Consider the following 23,851-nt stretch of genomic DNA (forward strand, 5'->3'; position numbering starts at 1 on the left):
TATATACATGTATTATAGTATTATAGGATATACATGTATTATAGTATTATAGTATATATACATGTGTTATAGTATTATAGTATATACATGTATTATAGTATTATAGTATATACATGTATTATAGTATTATAGTATATACATGTATTATAGTATTATAGTATATACATGTATTATAGTATTATAGTATATACATGTATTATAGTATTATAGTATATACATGTATTATAGTATTATAGTATATACATGTATTATAGTATTATAGTGTATACATGTATTATAGTATTATAGTATATACATGTATTATAGTATTATAGTATATACATTTATTATAGTATATACATGTATTATAGTATTATAGTATATACATGTATTATAGTATTATAGTATATACATGTATTATAGTATTATAGTATATACATGTATTATAGTATTATAGTATATACATGTATTATAGTATTATAGTATATACATGTATTATAGTATTATAGTATATACATGTATTATAGTATTATAGTATATACATGTATTATAGTATTATAGTATATACATGTATTATAGTATTATAGTATATACATGTATTATAGTATTATGGTATATACATGTATTATAGTATTATAGTATATACATGTATTATAGTGTATATGTCAGAGGACGGTGACTGTAGGTGTCTATGTGGATAAGAAGATGTATGGACACCGACAATAACAGGACAAAATACACTAAATGTCTGTATTATAGTATATACATGTATTATAGTATTATAGTATATACATGTATTATAGTATTATAGTATATACATGTATTATAGTATATACATGTATTATAGTATTATAGTATATACGTGTATTATAGTATTATAGTATATACATGTATTATAGTATTATAGTATATACATGTATTATTGTATTATAGTATATACATGTATTATAGTATTATAGCATATACATGTATTATAGTATTATAGTATATACATGTATTATAGTATTATAGTATATACATGTATTATAGTATTATAGTATATACATGTATTATAATATTATAGTATATACATGTATTATAGTATATACATGTATTCTAGTATTATAGTATATACATGTATTATACTATTATAGTATATACATGTATTCTAGTATTATAGTATATACATGTATTCTAGTATTATAGTATATACATGTATTCTAGTATATACATGTATTATAGTATTATAGTATTATAGTATATACATGTATTATAGTATATACATGTATTATAGTATTATAGTATATACATGTATTATAGTGTTATAGTATATACATGTATTATAGTATTATAGTATATACATGTATTATAGTATTATAGTATATACATGTATTATAGTATATACATGTATTATAGTATTATAGTATATACATGTATTATAGTATTATAGTATATACATGTATTATAGTATTATAGTATATACATGTATTATAGTATTATAGGATATACATGTATTATAGTATTATAGTGTATACATGTATTATAGTATTATAGCATATACATGTATTATAGTATTAGAGTGTATACATGTATTATAGTATTAGAGTATATACATGTATTATAGTATTAGAGTGTATACATGTATTATAGTATTATAGTATATACACGTATTATAGTATTATAGGATATACATGTATTATAGTATTATAGGATATACATGTATTATAGTATTATAGTATATACATGTATTATAGTATTATAGTATATACATGTATTATAGTATTATAGTATATACATGTATTATAGTATTATAGTATATACATGTATTATAGTATTATAATATATACATGTATTATAGTATATACATGTATTATAGTATTATAGTATATACATGTATTATAGTATTATAGTGTATACATGTATTATAGTATATACATGTATTATAGTATTATAGTATATACATGTATTATAGTATTATAGTATATACATGTATTATAGTATTAGAGTGTATACATGTATTATAGTATTATAGTATATACATGTATTATAGTATTATAGTATATACATGTATTATAGTATTATAGTATATACATGTATTATAGTGTTATAGCATATACATGTATTATAGTATTATAGTATATACATGTATTATAGTATATACATGTATTATAGTATTATAGTGTATACATGTATTATAGTATTATAGTATATACATGTATTATAGTATTATAGCATATACATGTATTATAGTATTATAGTATATACATGTATTATAGTATATACATGTATTATAGTATTATAGTATATACATGTATTATAGTATTATAGTATATACATGTATTATAGTATTATAGTATATACATGTATTATAGTATTATAGTGTATACATGTATTATAGTATTATAGTATATACATGTATTGTAGTATTATAGTATTATAGTGTATACATGTATTATAGTATTATAGTATATACATGTATTATAGTATATACATGTATTATAGTATTATAGTATATACATGTATTTTAGTATTATAGTATATACATGTATTATAGTATATACATGTATTATAGTATTATAGTATATACATGTATTATAGTATTATAGTATATACATGTATTATAGTATTATAGTATATACATGTATTATAGTATTATAGTATATACATGTATTATACTATTATAGTATATACATGTATTATAGCATATACATGTATTATAGTATTATAGTATATACATGTATTATAGTATATACATGTATTATAGTATTATAGTATATACATGTATTATAGTATTATAGTATATACATGTATTATAGTATTATAGTATATACATGTATTATAGTATTATAGTATATACATGTATTATAGTATTATAGTATATACATGTATTATAGTATTATAGCATATACATGTATTATAGTATTATAGTATATACATGTATTATAGTTCACAGCGTAGAGACAGCACCGGCACAGCTGCGGCAACACCCTATTTGTTCTATGAGCTCTCACGCGACCAAATGCTGGGAAGGCAGGGAGTGATGGGGTAATGCCGTCCGTGACAGACCGGGTGCTCAATCCTCTAAAGTATACACAGTAGAATCCGGGAAGAGCAAAGAAATAAGGAGGCACTCACGGTTTTGTCGGGGTGACAGCAGGCTTCTTTATTTCAGGTGCGGCATGCGATCATCGGCGTGGGACGCCAGACCAGTGCAGACAGGTAGTGACAAATGTTTCACGCCCCTTCTGGGCGTTTCTTCAGACTCACCTTCCTCCTGCTTCACGCACAGGTAAATAGTCCACCCAGCGTGACGTCAGGGGGAAGGGTTATTGTCTTGATGTGAAGTAAAACCACAAATTTTAAAAACAAGACAACTGTATGCGAAAATCAAACATGGGAAGCAACGTAATGATGTTTATAAAAATACACTAAGATCAAGGCGGTCATTCAAGCCCAAGTTACCTTGAGCATTGAGTTCGAGGATCAGTCTCGCCTCTCGCTGCAACAGGGTTTTAAGCCGGTCCATGCCCTCCTTTTGATTAACCCTTTCTATGCCTAAAAAGGTAAGGCAGGAGGCATCACTGGAATGGCAGGTTACAATATGCTCAATCAACCTAGGGCTACCATGTCCTGCTTTTATGGAATGCACATGTTCCCTAAATCTAATATTAAGGGCTCTTTTAGTGCACCCTATATAAAACCTCTTGCAGGGGCAGAGTATTGCATAGATAACAAAATTAGTCCGACAGCAAATTACATCCTTGAATCTAATATTTTTACCTCCAATATTTATGGTTTTCTCTGGATTGATGAATAAGACAATAACCCTTCCCCCTGACGTCACGCTGGGTGGACTATTTACCTGTGCGTGAAGCAGGAGGAAGGTGAGTCTGAAGAAACGCCCTAAAGGGGCGTGAAACATTTGTCACTACCTGTCTGCACTGGTCTGGCGTCCCACGCCGATGATCGCATGCCGCACCTGAAATAAAGAAGCCTGCTGTCACCCCGACAAAACCGTGAGTGCCTCCTTATTTCTTTGCTCTTCCCGGATTCTAACATGTATTATAGTATATACATGTATTATAGTATATACATGTATTATAGTATTATAGTATATACATGTATTATAGTATTATAGTATATACATGTATTATAGTATTATAGTATATACATGTATTATAGTGTTATAGTATATACATGTATTATAGTATATACATGTATTATAGTATTATAGTATATACATGTATTATAGTGTTATAGTATATACATGTATTATAGTATTATAGTATATACATGTATTATAGTATTATAGTGTATACATGTATTATAGTATTATAGTATATACATGTATTATAGTATTATAGTATATACATGTATTATAGTATTATAGTGTATACATGTATTATAGTATTATAGCATATACATGTATTATAGTGTTATAGTATATACGTGTATTATAGTATTATAGTATATACATGTATTATAGTATATACATGTATTATGGTATTATAGTATATACATGTATTATAGTATTATAGTATATACATGTATTATAGTATTATAGTATATACATGTATTATAGTATTATAGTATATACATGTATTATAGTATTATAGTATATACATGTATTATAGTATTATAGTGTATACATGTATTATAGTATTATAGCATATACATGCATTATAGTATTATAGTATATACATGTATTATAGTATATACATGTATTATAGTATTATAGTATATACATGTATTATAGTATATACATGTATTATAGTATTATAGCATATACATGTATTATAGTATTATAGTATATACATGTATTATAGTATTATAGTATATACATGTATTATAGTATTATAGTATATACATGTATTATAGTATATACATGTATTATAGTATATACATGTCTTATAGTATTATAGTATATACATGTATTATAGTATTATAGTATATACATGTATTATAGTGTATATATCAGAGGACGGTGACTGTAGGTGTCTATGTGGATAAGAAGATGTATGGACACCGACAATAACAGGACAAAATACACTAAATGTCTGTATTATAGTATATACATGTATTATAGTATATACATGTATTATAGTATATACATGTATTATAGTATTATAGTATATACATGTATTTTAGTATTATAGTATATACATATATTATAGTATATACATGTATTATAGTATTATAGTATATACATGTATTATAGTATTATAGTATATACATGTATTATAGTATATACATGTATTATAGTATTATAGTATATACATGTATTATAGTATTATAGTATATACATGTATTATAGTATATACATGTATTATAGTATTATAGTATATACATGTATTATAGTATTATAGTATATACATGTATTATAGTATTATAGTATATACATGTATTATAGTATTATAGTATATACATGTATTATAGTATTATAGTATATACATGTATTATAGTATTATAGTATATACATGTATTATAGTATTATAGTATATACATGTATTATAGTATTATAGTATATACATGTATTATAGTATATACATGTATTATAGTATTATAGTATATACATGTATTATAGTATTATAGTATATACGTGTATTATAGTATTATAGTATATACATGTATTATAGTATTATAGTATATACATGTGTTATAGTATATACATGTATTATAGTATTATAGTATATACGTGTATTATAGTATTATAGTATATACATGTATTATAGTATTATAGTATATACATGTGTTATAGTATATACATGTATTATAGTATTATAGTATATACATGTATTATAGTATTATAGCATATACATGTATTATAGTATTATAGTATATACATGTATTATAGTATTATAGCATATACATGTATTATAGTATTATAGTATATACATGTATTATAGTATATACATGTATTATAGTATTATAGTATATACATGTATTATAGTATTATAGCATATACATGTATTATAGTATTATAGTATATACATGTATTATAGTATATACATGTATTATAGTATTATAGTATATACATGTATTATAGTATTATAGTGTATACATGTATTATAGTATATACATGTATTATAGTATTATAGTATATACATGTATTATAGTATTATAGTATATACATGTATTATAGTATTATAGTGTATACATGTATTATAGTATATACATGTATTATAGTATTATAGCATATACATGTATTATAGTATAGACTGCTGGCAGTAAAATAATAAATATACATACCTGCTGTCGCTCCCCTGGTGCCTCCAGTAACCCGCTCCGGCCTCCGCCGCGATCCTTTTCCTGGTTGCCGGTGGCTGGTGAGGCATACTGACAATCACATCGAAGTCCTTCCTCGGCCGGCGATAGGCTGAGCGGCAGTATGACTCACCGACCACCGGCAACCAGGAAAAGGATCGTGGCGGAGGCCGCTCCCCTGGTGCGTATATATATATATATATATATATATATATATATATATTTATTTATTATTTTACTGCCGGCGTCTGAATGAAAATTTTTGCATCCTGGAGTACTCCTTTAAGTTAGAGAAAAAAATTATATATGGTGGAAACCTCTCTTATCATAAATCATCCTGTACAGATTAACATTAGGGTAGGGTTACATGTCTGCGGATCTGCCGATGACTTGACTTTATAGAGTGCCTCCTGCTGTTTCCCCCCCTGTGTGCTGCTCACAACAGCAATCTGCCACTAACAAGCAGCCACACAGAGACCTGCGAGTCACCACGGGCACATGCAGTGTATTCTGAGACATCGTGTAATGGCAGATTGCTGCTGCAAGCAGGACATGGGGGAAAACAGCTGGAGGCACACTATAGGGTCAAGTCATTGACGGATCAGCAGCAGAGTAATATAGACTACTGATCTGTTACATGTGACCCTACCCTAAGGGTGCGTTGACGTGTGCGTATTTTTGCTGCATATTTGCTTCAGCAGATTTTGCTGATGTGTGTGCATGTATGATGTGTGTATGTATGATGTATGAATGATGTGTGTATGTATGATGTATGAATGTGTGTAAACAAGATGTATGTATGATGTGTGTATGTACTGTATGTATGATGTATGAATGTGTGTAAACTAGATGTATGTATGATGTGTGTAAACAAGATGTATGTATGATGTGTGGAGATGTATTCTGTGGGGGGGATCTGGAGGCAACGGGTGTATGTATGATGTGTGTGTATGATATGTGTGTGTATGATGTGTGTATGTATGTATGTACTGTATGAATGATGTGTGTATGTACTGTATGAATGATGTGTGTGTGTGTGTGTGTGTACTGTATGTGGCAGTATTATATTCAGGGGGTACAGTAGGTGGCAGTATTTAGGGGTACAGTCAGTGGCAGTATTATATTCAGGGGGTACAGTAGGTGGCAGTATTATATTTAGGGGTACAGTCAGTGGCAGTATTATATTCAGGGGATACAGTGTGTGGCAGTATTATATTTAGGGGGTACAGTAGGTGGCAGTATTATATTCAGGGGGTACAGTAGGTAGCAGTATTAAATGTAGGAGGTACAGTGGATGATAGTTTTATATTCAGGGGATACAGTTTTTGGCAGTATTAAATTCAGGGGGTACAGTGGGTGGCAGTATTATATGCAGGAGGTACAGTTGATGGTAGTTTTATATTCAGGGGATGCAGTGTGTGGCAGTATTATATTCAGGGGGTCCAGTAGATGGCAGTATTCAGGGGGTACAGTGGTTGGCAGTATTATATTCAGGGGATGCAGTGTGTGGCACTATTATATTCAGGGGGTACAGTGGGTGGCAGTATTATATGCAGGAGTACAGTGGTTGGCAGTATTATATTCAGGGGGTGCAGTGGATGGCAGTATAATATTCAGGGGGTACAGTATTTAGCAGAATAATAGTGATTGTTGTCTTCATACAGAGAATGAGGATCTACTGACAAAGTGAGAACCTATGATGTCCGGGCGTCAGACTCTGCAGAGAAAATGGAGCTGGAAGACGTCCTGACGTCTGGACCAGATGAAGAAGAAAAGAAAAGACAACAGAGAAGACGTCACTCAGGTCACAGATATCATTGTGTTTTCTCCTGACTGACCCATCAGAGCTGTAATCACTTGTTAGTTCTGCAGTGATCATAGGTACCGATGTACCCTAATCTGTGGCTCTCCAGCTGTTGCAAAAATACAACTCCCATAATTCCTGAGGCTCTCCAGACATGATGGGAGTTATAGCTTTACAACAGCTGGAGAGCAACTGGAACAAAGGTGATAGGTGGGGGCCCCAACAGTTGGACCCACTCCAGAAAAATGGGCTGCTTATTCTTAAATGCCTGGGCCTATGTTTTGTCTGTCTGGCCCTGCCTGTCAGTCACTTATATAGTTGTGTATTCTCCTGAGTGTGTCCCATCAGTGCTGTAGTCACTGATATCTTTGTGCGGCTGAGTAAGCAGTCGTCCGGGATTGGGGAAGCGGGTCGTCGGGTGGTGGTGGATGTGGTGGCGGGGGGGGGGGGGGGGGGGATAGGGCAATTTTTCGCACCGGGGCCCTGGGGTTTCTAGCTACGCCCCTGATGTCTGCAGCAGAGCTGTGTGTAATGTACATGTAGCTGAGCTGTATGTGTACACAGTAGAGCTGTATATGTGTAGTGTACATGTAGCTGAGCTGTATGTGTACACAGTAGAGCTGTATATGTGTAATGTACATGTAGCTGAGCTGTATGTGTACACAGTAGAGCTGTATATGTGTAATGTACATGTAGCTGAGCTGTATGTGTACACAGTAGAGCTGTATATGTGTAATGTACATGTAGCTGAGCTGTATGTGTACACAGTAGTGCTGTATATGTGTAATGTGCATGTAGCTGAGCTGTATGTGTACACAGTAGAGCTGTATATGTGTAATGTACATGTAGCTGAGCTGTATGTGTACACAGTAGAGCTGTATATGTGTAATGTACATGTAGCTGAGCTGTATGTGTACACAGTAGAGCTGTATGTGTAATCTGCATGAAGCTGAGCTGTATGTGTACACAGTAGAGCTGTATATGTGTAATGTGCATGTAGCTGAGCTGTATGTGTACACGGTAGAGCTGTATATGTGTAATGTACATGTAGCTGAGCTGTATGTGTACACAGTAGAGCTGTATATGTGTAATGTACATGTAGCTGAGCTGTATGTGTACACAGTAGAGCTGTATATGTGTAATGTGCATGTAGCTGAGCTGTATGTGTACACAGTAGAGCTGTATATGTGTAATGTACATGTAGCTGAGCTGTATGTGTACACAGTAGAACTTTAATGTGCATGTAGCTGAGCTGTATGTGTACACAGTAGAGCTGTATATGTGTAATGTACATGTAGCTGAGCTGTATGTGTACACAGTAGAGCTGTATATGTGTAATGTGCATGTAGCTGAGCTGTATGTGTACACAGTAGAGCTGTATATGTGTAATGTACATGTAGCTGAGCTGTATGTGTACACAGTAGAGCTGTATATGTGTAATGTACATGTAGCTGAGCTGTATGTGTACACAGTAGAGCTGTATATGTGTAATGTACATGTAGCTGAGCTGTATGTGTACACAGTAGAGCTGTATATGTGTAATGTACATGTAGCTGAGCTGTATGTGTACACAGTAGAGCTGTATGTGTAATCTGCATGTAGCTGAGCTGTATGTGTACACAGTAGAGCTGTATATGTGTAATGTACATGTAGCTGAGCTGTATGTGTACACAGTAGAGCTGTATATGTGTAATGTGCATGTAGCTGAGCTGTATGTGTACACAGTAGAACTTTAATGTGCATGTAGCTGAGCTGTATGTGTACACAGTAGAGCTGTATATGTGTAATGTACATGTAGCTGAGCTGTATGTGTACACAGTAGAGCTGTATATGTGTAATGTGCATGTAGCTGAGCTGTATGTGTACACAGTAGAGCTGTATATGTGTAATGTACATGTAGCTGAGCTGTATGTGTACACAGTAGAGCTGTATATGTGTAATGTACATGTAGCAGAGCTGTATGTGTACACAGTAGAGCTGTATATGTGTAGTGTACATGTAGCTGAGCTGTATGTGTACACAGTAGAGCTGTATATGTGTAATGTACATGTAGCTGAGCTGTATGTGTACACAGTAGAGCTGTATATGTGTAATGTACATGTAGCTGAGCTGTATGTGTACACAGTAGAGCTGTATATGTGTAGTGTACATGTAGCTGAGCTGTATGTGTACACAGTAGAGCTGTATATGTGTAATGTACATGTAGCTGAGCTGTATGTGTACACAGTAGAGCTGTATATGTGTAGTGTACATGTAGCTGAGCTGTATGTGTACACAGTAGAGCTGTATATGTGTAATGTACATGTAGCTGAGCTGTATGTGTACACAGTAGAGCTGTATATGTGTAATGTACATGTAGCTGAGCTGTATGTGTACACAGTAGAGCTGTATATGTGTAATGTACATGTAGCTGAGCTGTATGTGTACACAGTAGTGCTGTATATGTGTAATGTGCATGTAGCTGAGCTGTATGTGTACACAGTAGAGCTGTATATGTGTAATGTACATGTAGCTGAGCTGTATGTGTACACAGTAGAGCTGTATATGTGTAATGTGCATGTAGCTGAGCTGTATGTGTACACGGTAGAGCTGTATATGTGTAATGTACATGTAGCTGAGCTGTATGTGTACACAGTAGAGCTGTATATGTGTAATGTACATGTAGCTGAGCTGTATGTGTACACAGTAGAGCTGTATATGTGTAATGTGCATGTAGCTGAGCTGTATGTGTACACAGTAGAGCTGTATATGTGTAATGTACATGTAGCTGAGCTGTATGTGTACACAGTAGAACTTTAATGTGCATGTAGCTGAGCTGTATGTGTACACAGTAGAGCTGTATATGTGTAATGTGCATGTAGCTGAGCTGTATGTGTACACAGTAGAGCTGTATATGTGTAATGTACATGTAGCTGAGCTGTATGTGTACACAGTAGAGCTGTATATGTGTAATGTACATGTAGCTGAGCTGTATGTGTACACAGTAGAGCTGTATATGTGTAATGTACATGTAGCTGAGCTGTATGTGTACACAGTAGAGCTGTATATGTGTAATGTACATGTAGCTGAGCTGTATGTGTACACAGTAGAGCTGTATATGTGTAATGTGCATGTAGCTGAGCTGTATGTGTACACAGTAGAACTTTAATGTGCATGTAGCTGAGCTGTATGTGTACACAGTAGAGCTGTATATGTGTAATGTACATGTAGCTGAGCTGTATGTGTACACAGTAGAGCTGTATATGTGTAATGTGCATGTAGCTGAGCTGTATGTGTACACAGTAGAGCTGTATATGTGTAATGTACATGTAGCTGAGCTGTATGTGTACACAGTAGAGCTGTATATGTGTAATGTACATGTAGCAGAGCTGTATGTGTACACAGTAGAGCTGTATATGTGTAATGTGCATGTAGCTGAGCTGTATGTGTACACAGTAGAGCTGTATATGTGTAATGTACATGTAGCTGAGCTGTATGTGTACACAGTAGAGCTGTATATGTGTAATGTACATGTAGCTGAGCTGTATGTGTACACAGTAGAGCTGTATATGTGTAATGTACATGTAGCTGAGCTGTATGTGTACACAGTAGAGCTGTATATGTGTAATGTACATGTAGCTGAGCTGTATGTGTACACAGTAGAGCTGTATGTGTAATCTGCATGTAGCTGAGCTGTATGTGTACACAGTAGAGCTGTATATGTGTAATGTACATGTAGCTGAGCTGTATGTGTACACAGTAGAGCTGTATATGTGTAATGTGCATGTAGCTGAGCTGTATGTGTACACAGTAGAGCTGTATATGTGTAATGTACATGTAGCTGAGCTGTATGTGTACACAGTAGAACTTTAATGTGCATGCATGTAGCTGAGCTGTATGTGTACACAGTAGAGCTGTATATGTGTAATGTACATGTAGCTGAGCTGTATGTGTACACAGTAGAGCTGTATATGTGTAATGTGCATGTAGCTGAGCTGTATGTGTACACAGTAGAGCTGTATATGTGTAATGTACATGTAGCTGAGCTGTATGTGTACACAGTAGAGCTGTATATGTGTAATGTACATGTAGCAGAGCTGTGTGTAATGTGCATGTAGATGAGCTATGTGTACACAGTAGAGCTGTATATGTGTAATGTACATGTAGCTGAGCTGTATGTGTACACAGTAGAGCTGTATATGTGTAATGTGCATGTAGCTGAGCTGTATATGTGTAATGTACATGTAGCTGAGCTGTAGGTGTACACAGTAGAGCTGTATGTGTGTAATGTGCATGTAGCTGAGCTGTATGTGTACACAGTAGAGCTGTAGATATGTAATGTACATGTAGCTGAGCTGTATGTGTACACAGTAGAGCTGTATATGTGTAATGTACATGTAGCTGAGCTGTATGTGTACACAGTAGAACTTTAATGTGCATGTAGCTGAGCTGTATGTGTACACAGTAGTGCTGTATATGTGTAATGTACATGTAGCTGAGCTGTATGTGTACACAGTAGAGCTGTATATGTGTAATGTGCATGTAGCTGAGCTGTATGTGTACACAGTAGAGCTGTATATGTGTAATGTGCATGTAGCTGAGCTGTATGTGTACACAGTAGAGCTGTATATGTGTAATGTACATGTAGCTGAGCTGTATGTGTACACAGTAGAGCTGTATATGTGTAATGTACATGTAGCTAAGCTGTATGTGTACACAGTAGAGCTGTATATGTGTAATGTACATGTAGCAGAGCTGTGTGTAATGTGCATGTAGCTGAGCTGTATGTGTACACAGTAGAGCTGTATATGTGTAATGTACATGTAGCTGAGCTGTATGTGTACACAGTAGAGCTGTATATGTGTAATGTGCATGTAGCTGAGCTGTATGTGTACACAGTAGAGCTGTATATGTGTAATGTACATGTAGCTGAGCTGTATGTGTACACAGTAGAGCTGTATATGTGTAATGTGCATGTAGCTGAGCTGTATATGTGTAATGTACATGTAGCTGAGCTGTAGGTGTACACAGTAGAGCTGTATGTGTGTAATGTGCATGTAGCTGAGCTGTATGTGTACACAGTAGAGCTGTAGATGTGTAATGTACATGTAGCTGAGCTGTATGTGTACACAGTAGGGCTGTATATGTGTAATGTACATGTAGCTGAGCTGTATGTGTACACAGTAGTGCTGTATATGTGTAATGTGCATGTAGCTGAGCTGTATGTGTACACAGTAGAGCTGTATATGTGTAATGTACATGTAGCTGAGCTGTATGTGTACACAGTAGAGCTGTATATGTGTAATGTACATGTAGCTGAGCTGTATGTGTACACAGTAGAGCTGTATATGTGTAATGTACATGTAGCTGAGCTGTATGTGTACACAGTAGAGCTGTATATGTGTAATGTACATGTAGCTGAGCTGTATGTGTACACAGTAGAGCTGTATATGTGTAATGTACATGTAGCTGAGCTGTATGTGTACACAGTAGAGCTGTATATGTGTAATGTACATGTAGCTGAGCTGTATGTGTACACAGTAGAGCTGTATGTGTAATCTGCATGTAGCTGAGCTGTATGTGTACACAGTAGAGCTGTATATGTGTAATGTACATGTAGCTGAGCTGTATGTGTACACAGTAGAACTTTAATGTGCATGTAGCTGAGCTGTATGTGTACACAGTAGGGCTGTATATGTGTAATGTACATGTAGCTGAGCTGTATGTGTACACAGTAGTGCTGTATATGTGTAATGTGCATGTAGCTGAGCTGTATGTGTACACAGTAGAGCTGTATATGTGTAATGTACATGTAGCTGAGCTGTATGTGTACACAGTAGAGCTGTATATGTGTAATGTACATGTAGCTGAGCTGTATGTGTACACAGTAGAACTTTAATGTGCATGTAGCTGAGCTGTATGTGTACACAGTAGAGCTGTATATGTGTAATGTACATGTAGCTGAGCTGTATGTGTACACAGTAGAGCTGTATATGTGTAATGTGCATGTAGCTGAGCTGTATGTGTACACAGTAGAGCTGTATATGTGTAATGTACATGTAGCTGAGCTGTATGTGTACACAGTAGAGCTGTATATGTGTAATGTGCATGTAGCTGAGCTGTATGTGTACACAGTAGAGCTGTATATGTGTAATGTACATGTAGCTGAGCTGTATGTGTACACAGTAGAGCTGTATATGTGTAATGTACATGTAGCTGAGCTGTATGTGTACACAGTAGAGCTGTATATGTGTAATGTACATGTAGCAGAGCTGTATGTGTACACAGTAGAGCTGTATATGTGTAATGTGCATGTAGCTGAGCTGTATGTGTACACAGTAGAGCTGTATATGTGTAATGTACATGTAGCTGAGCTGTATGTGTACACAGTAGAGCTGTATATGTGTAATGTACATGTAGCTGAGCTGTATGTGTACACAGTAGAGCTGTATATGTGTAATGTACATGTAGCTGAGCTGTATGTGTACACAGTAGAGCTGTATATGTGTAATGTACATGTAGCTGAGCTGTATGTGTACACAGTAGAGCTGTATGTGTAATCTGCATGTAGCTGAGCTGTATGTGTACACAGTAGAGCTGTATATGTGTAATGTACATGTAGCTGAGCTGTATGTGTACACAGTAGAGCTGTATATGTGTAATGTGCATGTAGCTGAGCTGTATGTGTACACAGTAGAGCTGTATATGTGTAATGTACATGTAGCTGAGCTGTATGTGTACACAGTAGAACTTTAATGTGCATGCATGTAGCTGAGCTGTATGTGTACACAGTAGAGCTGTATATGTGTAATGTACATGTAGCTGAGCTGTATGTGTACACAGTAGAGCTGTATATGTGTAATGTGCATGTAGCTGAGCTGTATGTGTACACAGTAGAGCTGTATATGTGTAATGTACATGTAGCTGAGCTGTATGTGTACACAGTAGAGCTGTATATGTGTAATGTACATGTAGCAGAGCTGTGTGTAATGTGCATGTAGATGAGCTATGTGTACACAGTAGAGCTGTATATGTGTAATGTACATGTAGCTGAGCTGTATGTGTACACAGTAGAGCTGTATATGTGTAATGTGCATGTAGCTGAGCTGTATATGTGTAATGTACATGTAGCTGAGCTGTAGGTGTACACAGTAGAGCTGTATGTGTGTAATGTGCATGTAGCTGAGCTGTATGTGTACACAGTAGAGCTGTAGATATGTAATGTACATGTAGCTGAGCTGTATGTGTACACAGTAGAGCTGTATATGTGTAATGTACATGTAGCTGAGCTGTATGTGTACACAGTAGAACTTTAATGTGCATGTAGCTGAGCTGTATGTGTACACAGTAGTGCTGTATATGTGTAATGTACATGTAGCTGAGCTGTATGTGTACACAGTAGAGCTGTATATGTGTAATGTGCATGTAGCTGAGCTGTATGTGTACACAGTAGAGCTGTATATGTGTAATGTGCATGTAGCTGAGCTGTATGTGTACACAGTAGAGCTGTATATGTGTAATGTACATGTAGCTGAGCTGTATGTGTACACAGTAGAGCTGTATATGTGTAATGTACATGTAGCTAAGCTGTATGTGTACACAGTAGAGCTGTATATGTGTAATGTACATGTAGCAGAGCTGTGTGTAATGTGCATGTAGATGAGCTCTATGTGTACACAGTAGAGCTGTATATGTGTAATGTACATGTAGCTGAGCTGTATGTGTACACAGTAGAGCTGTATATGTGTAATGTGCATGTAGCTGAGCTGTATATGTGTAATGTACATGTAGCTGAGCTGTAGGTGTACACAGTAGAGCTGTATGTGTGTAATGTGCATGTAGCTGAGCTGTATGTGTACACAGTAGAGCTGTAGATGTGTAATGTACATGTAGCTGAGCTGTATGTGTACACAGTAGGGCTGTATATGTGTAATGTACATGTAGCTGAGCTGTATGTGTACACAGTAGTGCTGTATATGTGTAATGTGCATGTAGCTGAGCTGTATGTGTACACAGTAGAGCTGTATATGTGTAATGTACATGTAGCTGAGTTGTATGTGTACACAGTAGAGCTGTATATGTGTAATGTACATGTAGCTGAGCTGTATGTGTACACAGTAGAGCTGTATATGTGTAATGTACATGTAGCTGAGCTGTATGTGTACACAGTAGAGCTGTATATGTGTAATGTGCATGTAGCTGAGCTGTATATGTGTAATGTACATGTAGCTGAGCTGTAGGTGTACACAGTAGAGCTGTATGTGTGTAATGTGCATGTAGCTGAGCTGTATGTGTACACAGTAGAGCTGTAGATGTGTAATGTACATGTAGCTGAGCTGTATGTGTACACAGTAGGGCTGTATATGTGTAATGTACATGTAGCTGAGCTGTATGTGTACACAGTAGTGCTGTATATGTGTAATGTGCATGTAGCTGAGCTGTATGTGTACACAGTAGAGCTGTATATGTGTAATGTACATGTAGCTGAGTTGTATGTGTACACAGTAGAGCTGTATATGTGTAATGTACATGTAGCTGAGCTGTATGTGTACACAGTAGAGCTGTATATGTGTAATGTACATGTAGCTGAGCTGTATGTGTACACAGTAGAGCTGTATATGTGTAATGTACATGTAGCTGAGCTGTATGTGTACACAGTAGAGCTGTATGTGTAATCTGCATGTAGCTGAGCTGTATGTGTACACAGTAGAGCTGTATATGTGTAATGTACATGTAGCTGAGCTGTATGTGTACACAGTAGAGCTGTATATGTGTAATGTGCATGTAGCTGAGCTGTATGTGTACACAGTAGAACTTTAATGTGCATGTAGCTGAGCTGTATGTGTACACAGTAGAGCTGTATATGTGTAATGTACATGTAGCTGAGCTGTATGTGTACACAGTAGAGCTGTATATGTGTAATGTGCATGTAGCTGAGCTGTATGTGTACACAGTAGAGCTGTATATGTGTAATGTACATGTAGCTGAGCTGTATGTGTACACAGTAGAGCTGTATATGTGTAATGTACATGTAGCAGAGCTGTATGTGTACACAGTAGAGCTGTATATGTGTAATGTGCATGTAGCTGAGCTGTATGTGTACACAGTAGAGCTGTATATGTGTAATGTACATGTAGCTGAGCTGTATGTGTACACAGTAGAGCTGTATATGTGTAATGTACATGTAGCTGAGCTGTATGTGTACACAGTAGAGCTGTATATGTGTAATGTACATGTAGCTGAGCTGTATGTGTACACAGTAGAGCTGTATATGTGTAATGTACATGTAGCTGAGCTGTATGTGTACACAGTAGAGCTGTATGTGTAATCTGCATGTAGCTGAGCTGTATGTGTACACAGTAGAGCTGTATATGTGTAATGTACATGTAGCTGAGCTGTATGTGTACACAGTAGAGCTGTATATGTGTAATGTGCATGTAGCTGAGCTGTATGTGTACACAGTAGAGCTGTATATGTGTAATGTACATGTAGCTGAGCTGTATGTGTACACAGTAGAACTTTAATGTGCATGCATGTAGCTGAGCTGTATGTGTACACAGTAGAGCTGTATATGTGTAATGTACATGTAGCTGAGCTGTATGTGTACACAGTAGAGCTGTATATGTGTAATGTGCATGTAGCTGAGCTGTATGTGTACACAGTAGAGCTGTATATGTGTAATGTACATGTAGCTGAGCTGTATGTGTACACAGTAGAGCTGTATATGTGTAATGTACATGTAGCAGAGCTGTGTGTAATGTGCATGTAGATGAGCTATGTGTACACAGTAGAGCTGTATATGTGTAATGTACATGTAGCTGAGCTGTATGTGTACACAGTAGAGCTGTATATGTGTAATGTGCATGTAGCTGAGCTGTATATGTGTAATGTACATGTAGCTGAGCTGTAGGTGTACACAGTAGAGCTGTATGTGTGTAATGTGCATGTAGCTGAGCTGTATGTGTACACAGTAGAGCTGTAGATATGTAATGTACATGTAGCTGAGCTGTATGTGTACACAGTAGAGCTGTATATGTGTAATGTGCATGTAGCTGAGCTGTATGTGTACACAGTAGAGCTGTATATGTGTAATGTGCATGTAGCTGAGCTGTATGTGTACACAGTAGAGCTGTATATGTGTAATGTACATGTAGCTGAGCTGTATGTGTACACAGTAGAGCTGTATATGTGTAATGTACATGTAGCTAAGCTGTATGTGTACACAGTAGAGCTGTATATGTGTAATGTACATGTAGCAGAGCTGTGTGTAATGTGCATGTAGCTGAGCTGTATGTGTACACAGTAGAGCTGTATATGTGTAATGTACATGTAGCTGAGCTGTATGTGTACACAGTAGAGCTGTATATGTGTAATGTGCATGTAGCTGAGCTGTATGTGTACACAGTAGAGCTGTATATGTGTAATGTACATGTAGCTGAGCTGTATGTGTACACAGTAGAGCTGTATATGTGTAATGTGCATGTAGCTGAGCTGTATATGTGTAATGTACATGTAGCTGAGCTGTAGGTGTACACAGTAGAGCTGTATGTGTGTAATGTGCATGTAGCTGAGCTGTATGTGTACACAGTAGAGCTGTAGATGTGTAATGTACATGTAGCTGAGCTGTATGTGTACACAGTAGGGCTGTATATGTGTAATGTACATGTAGCTGAGCTGTATGTGTACACAGTAGTGCTGTATATGTGTAATGTGCATGTAGCTGAGCTGTATGTGTACACAGTAGAGCTGTATATGTGTAATGTACATGTAGCTGAGCTGTATGTGTACACAGTAGAGCTGTATATGTGTAATGTACATGTAGCTGAGCTGTATGTGTACACAGTAGAGCTGTATATGTGTAATGTACATGTAGCTGAGCTGTATGTGTACACAGTAGAGCTGTATATGTGTAATGTACATGTAGCTGAGCTGTATGTGTACACAGTAGAGCTGTATGTGTAATCTGCATGTAGCTGAGCTGTATGTGTACACAGTAGAGCTGTATATGTGTAATGTACATGTAGCTGAGCTGTATGTGTACACAGTAGAACTTTAATGTGCATGTAGCTGAGCTGTATGTGTACACAGTAGAGCTGTATATGTGTAATGTACATGTAGCTGAGCTGTATGTGTACACAGTAGAGCTGTATATGTGTAATGTGCATGTAGCTGAGCTGTATGTGTACACAGTAGAGCTGTATATGTGTAATGTACATGTAGCTGAGCTGTATGTGTACACAGTAGAGCTGTATATGTGTAATGTGCATGTAGCTGAGCTGTATGTGTACACAGTAGAGCTGTATATGTGTAATGTACATGTAGCTGAGCTGTATGTGTACACAGTAGAGCTGTATATGTGTAATGTACATGTAGCTGAGCTGTATGTGTACACAGTAGAGCTGTATATGTGTAATGTACATGTAGCAGAGCTGTATGTGTACACAGTAGAGCTGTATATGTGTAATGTGCATGTAGCTGAGCTGTATGTGTACACAGTAGAGCTGTATATGTGTAATGTACATGTAGCTGAGCTGTATGTGTACACAGTAGAGCTGTATATGTGTAATGTACATGTAGCTGAGCTGTATGTGTACACAGTAGAGCTGTATATGTGTAATGTACATGTAGCTGAGCTGTATGTGTACACAGTAGAGCTGTATATGTGTAATGTACATGTAGCTGAGCTGTATGTGTACACAGTAGAGCTGTATGTGTAATCTGCATGTAGCTGAGCTGTATGTGTACACAGTAGAGCTGTATATGTGTAATGTACATGTAGCTGAGCTGTATGTGTACACAGTAGAGCTGTATATGTGTAATGTGCATGTAGCTGAGCTGTATGTGTACACAGTAGAGCTGTATATGTGTAATGTACATGTAGCTGAGCTGTATGTGTACACAGTAGAACTTTAATGTGCATGCATGTAGCTGAGCTGTATGTGTACACAGTAGAGCTGTATATGTGTAATGTACATGTAGCTGAGCTGTATGTGTACACAGTAGAGCTGTATATGTGTAATGTGCATGTAGCTGAGCTGTATGTGTACACAGTAGAGCTGTATATGTGTAATGTACATGTAGCTGAGCTGTATGTGTACACAGTAGAGCTGTATATGTGTAATGTACATGTAGCAGAGCTGTGTGTAATGTGCATGTAGATGAGCTATGTGTACACAGTAGAGCTGTATATGTGTAATGTACATGTAGCTGAGCTGTATGTGTACACAGTAGAGCTGTATATGTGTAATGTGCATGTAGCTGAGCTGTATATGTGTAATGTACATGTAGCTGAGCTGTAGGTGTACACAGTAGAGCTGTATGTGTGTAATGTGCATGTAGCTGAGCTGTATGTGTACACAGTAGAGCTGTAGATATGTAATGTACATGTAGCTGAGCTGTATGTGTACACAGTAGAGCTGTATATGTGTAATGTACATGTAGCTGAGCTGTATGTGTACACAGTAGAACTTTAATGTGCATGTAGCTGAGCTGTATGTGTACACAGTAGTGCTGTATATGTGTAATGTACATGTAGCTGAGCTGTATGTGTACACAGTAGAGCTGTATATGTGTAATGTGCATGTAGCTGAGCTGTATGTGTACACAGTAGAGCTGTATATGTGTAATGTGCATGTAGCTGAGCTGTATGTGTACACAGTAGAGCTGTATATGTGTAATGTACATGTAGCTGAGCTGTATGTGTACACAGTAGAGCTGTATATGTGTAATGTACATGTAGCTAAGCTGTATGTGTACACAGTAGAGCTGTATATGTGTAATGTACATGTAGCAGAGCTGTGTGTAATGTGCATGTAGATGAGCTCTATGTGTACACAGTAGAGCTGTATATGTGTAATGTACATGTAGCTGAGCTGTATGTGTACACAGTAGAGCTGTATATGTGTAATGTGCATGTAGCTGAGCTGTATATGTGTAATGTACATGTAGCTGAGCTGTAGGTGTACACAGTAGAGCTGTATGTGTGTAATGTGCATGTAGCTGAGCTGTATGTGTACACAGTAGAGCTGTAGATGTGTAATGTACATGTAGCTGAGCTGTATGTGTACACAGTAGGGCTGTATATGTGTAATGTACATGTAGCTGAGCTGTATGTGTACACAGTAGTGCTGTATATGTGTAATGTGCATGTAGCTGAGCTGTATGTGTACACAGTAGAGCTGTATATGTGTAATGTACATGTAGCTGAGTTGTATGTGTACACAGTAGAGCTGTATATGTGTAATGTACATGTAGCTGAGCTGTATGTGTACACAGTAGAGCTGTATATGTGTAATGTACATGTAGCTGAGCTGTATGTGTACACAGTAGAGCTGTAGGGATGTCCCCGCCGGCAGGTATCACGAAGGTGTGGTAAGCCGCCTGCACCCTCCACTCCCTTAGCTATGCAGTGCACTTAGCAGCTGAGAATGTGTCATAGCCGGGATCCGCAATAACCCCTCAAAGTTGATCGCGGCGTCTAAAAGTCCTGAAGTTAGCTGCCGGTTAGCTCAGGGATGCTGATTGGGATCACCACGTGAAATCAGCTGTGAGGTCCCTTACCCTGCTCCGTGTGACCAATCGTCGCTCCTACTGCTGCCAGCCATTAGTAAAGGAGCGCCGATAACACTGATCAATGTTATGCTATGGCATAGTATTAATGAGTGTATTCAATCTACAGATAACATGTAATAGTCCTCTGGGGACTAAAAGAGTGAGAAAAGAATTGTAAAAAATAATAAATGTGAATTAACCCCTTCCCAATAAAAATTGAATCATTTCTTCTTTTCAAAAAGGTTGAAATAAAATAAAAAAATATATATTTTTTTAATATACAAAAAGTCCTTTCTCTTATAAAAACAATACGTCCCCACGGGTGGATACACTTAGTAGTTTATGCTGCGGATCCGCTGCTTAAGGGCCGCTACATGGTGCCTTCAGATGTGCCTGCTTGGAGCGGCAATATGCCAAATCCCAGAGACTGACAGGAGTAGACTCTCTTTCCAGGATTGGTCGGTGGAAGTAGCTTATACTTCCCTTCTCCTCCACTGATCCCAGGTTAAGGCTTCTGACACTGTCCACATAGAAGTCTTTGGGCTTGGACTCCATATTGTATTGTATTGAGGGTTGTAGTCAATGGAGAATATTCAGAGCAAGGTCTTGTTACCAGTGGGGCCCTCAGGGATCTGTACTGGGGCCCATTGTGTAATATTCTTATTTGTGATATTACAGAAGGTCTCGGGGGTTCAGTATTGTTCTTTTTGCAGATGATACAAAGATTTGTAACAGGATTAATGTTCCTGGAGGGATACGACAAATGGGAAAGGATTGAGATAATCTAGAGGAATGGTCAGAACTCTGGACACTGATATTTAATGTGGATAAGTGCAAGATAATGGGGGGTAATAACCCCCGGGCATAATATAGAATATGTGATACAGTCCTGACCTCAGTGTCTGGGGAAAGGGATTTAGGGGTCATTATCTCACAAGACTTAGGCCGTGTTCACACGATGTAAATTCCGCACATCTGCATGAATTCTATATCCGCATTGGTTCGGTGCAGAATTCTGCAGATGGTAAAAAGATGTAGAATTTGTGTGGAATCTGTGCGGAAATGCTCACATAGACTCTGCATCTTTTCTTCGCAGCCATCCGGGACTCCTGCACTGCTGCGGTACTACAACAACTCTCATCTTGGAACAGATTGGAACATGATAGGAGTAGAAGTTTCCCGGCTGCATGAGTCTGTGGGCGGCTGGGGAGACTACTGTAGTGATAGTACTACTACTCCCATCATGGAACAGAGTCTGGTGGCATGTCAGCCTCACCACTCACCAGCGATGTATTTTTTACTGTACAACCAGGGAAATACAGCATGTGTTTGATTAAACAAACAATATGGATGTACAGGAGCTTTGGAGGGCTAATGCGTGTTATTTGTGTGCACTTTTCTTGGGCTGTTAGCTTATAACCGGTAGATATACTGTGTGTGTGCTTAAACCCTATACATGTAAGTAAGGTGTTTTAGATGTCTGTACGGTGTCTACGGTAATTTAAATACGTATTGCTTTCATACAGGTCAGCCCACAGCTTTGTTCAGTTGTACTGTGCCTGGAAAAAAGGCTGGCTGGGATTTGTAGTGGACGATGAGGCTTCTGCAGGAATGGACGGGAGGCCCCTGAGATGAACCCACAGATGAAGGCTGTCTCCTATTGGCCTGTGGGCACCAAAACGCCATGTGTTCTTCATCCCTCATGTTGTTATCACACACATTACCCAGGACACGCAAGCTGAACCTAGAAGTGTTCAGAAATTCTGCGAGTCACTGCAACCATGAAATTGGGGTTAAATCTGGGTTCGCGGGGCTCGGCTCCCTCATCCCTAGTGGTGAGTTACTGTATTACTTCTATTACTTGGGATAATTGTCTATAAATGTTCCCCAACACCTATAGGACTTTTTATAATGTGTAAAGTTCTTCCATCAGAATAATGTCCTAGAAGCCAGAAGATAGAAGTGATTTTGTGTCTCTAATCTGGTCATGTCCTGGAATTCTTCATCACTGGAATAAGTCCCTTCTCTCTGAGGTGTTTGGGTCTCCAGTAGCAGCTCCCCATGGAGTATGCCTGTTGGGTCTTCTCCATGAGGAGCAGTGAATATCACAACCATATATCACACTCTTTTCCTACCATGTAAACTATAGTGATGACATCGCTGGATCGGTGACTACGTTCTAAAAGAAAACTTTTATTAACAATTGGGAACAAGTTTGGAGATGCAGTATATGATATATGTATAAATGTCAGATATCCTATGTACATGGTTAATATATAGATGTGTTATCTGCAT

At 36.6% G+C, this 23,851-nt stretch overlaps 1 protein-coding gene and 1 long non-coding RNA gene across 2 annotated transcripts in view; one reads left to right on the plus strand and one right to left on the minus strand.

The window, feature by feature from the left end:
* Window positions 1-23,851, minus strand: part of LOC130300439 (zinc finger protein 84-like) — an 86,339-nt gene that overhangs the window by 35,060 nt on the left and 27,428 nt on the right. The gene's annotated exons all lie outside the window — the stretch shown is intronic.
* LOC130298795 (uncharacterized) lies at window positions 4,942-23,823 on the plus strand. Its single transcript, XR_008850097.1, has 3 exons — window positions 4,942-5,013; window positions 7,887-8,026; window positions 23,083-23,823. It is a non-coding gene; the product is annotated as an uncharacterized LOC130298795 (long non-coding RNA).

The sequence above is a fragment of the Hyla sarda genome, chromosome 1 (genome assembly GCF_029499605.1).
Source record: "Hyla sarda isolate aHylSar1 chromosome 1, aHylSar1.hap1, whole genome shotgun sequence".
Lineage (NCBI taxonomy): Eukaryota > Metazoa > Chordata > Amphibia > Anura > Hylidae > Hyla > Hyla sarda.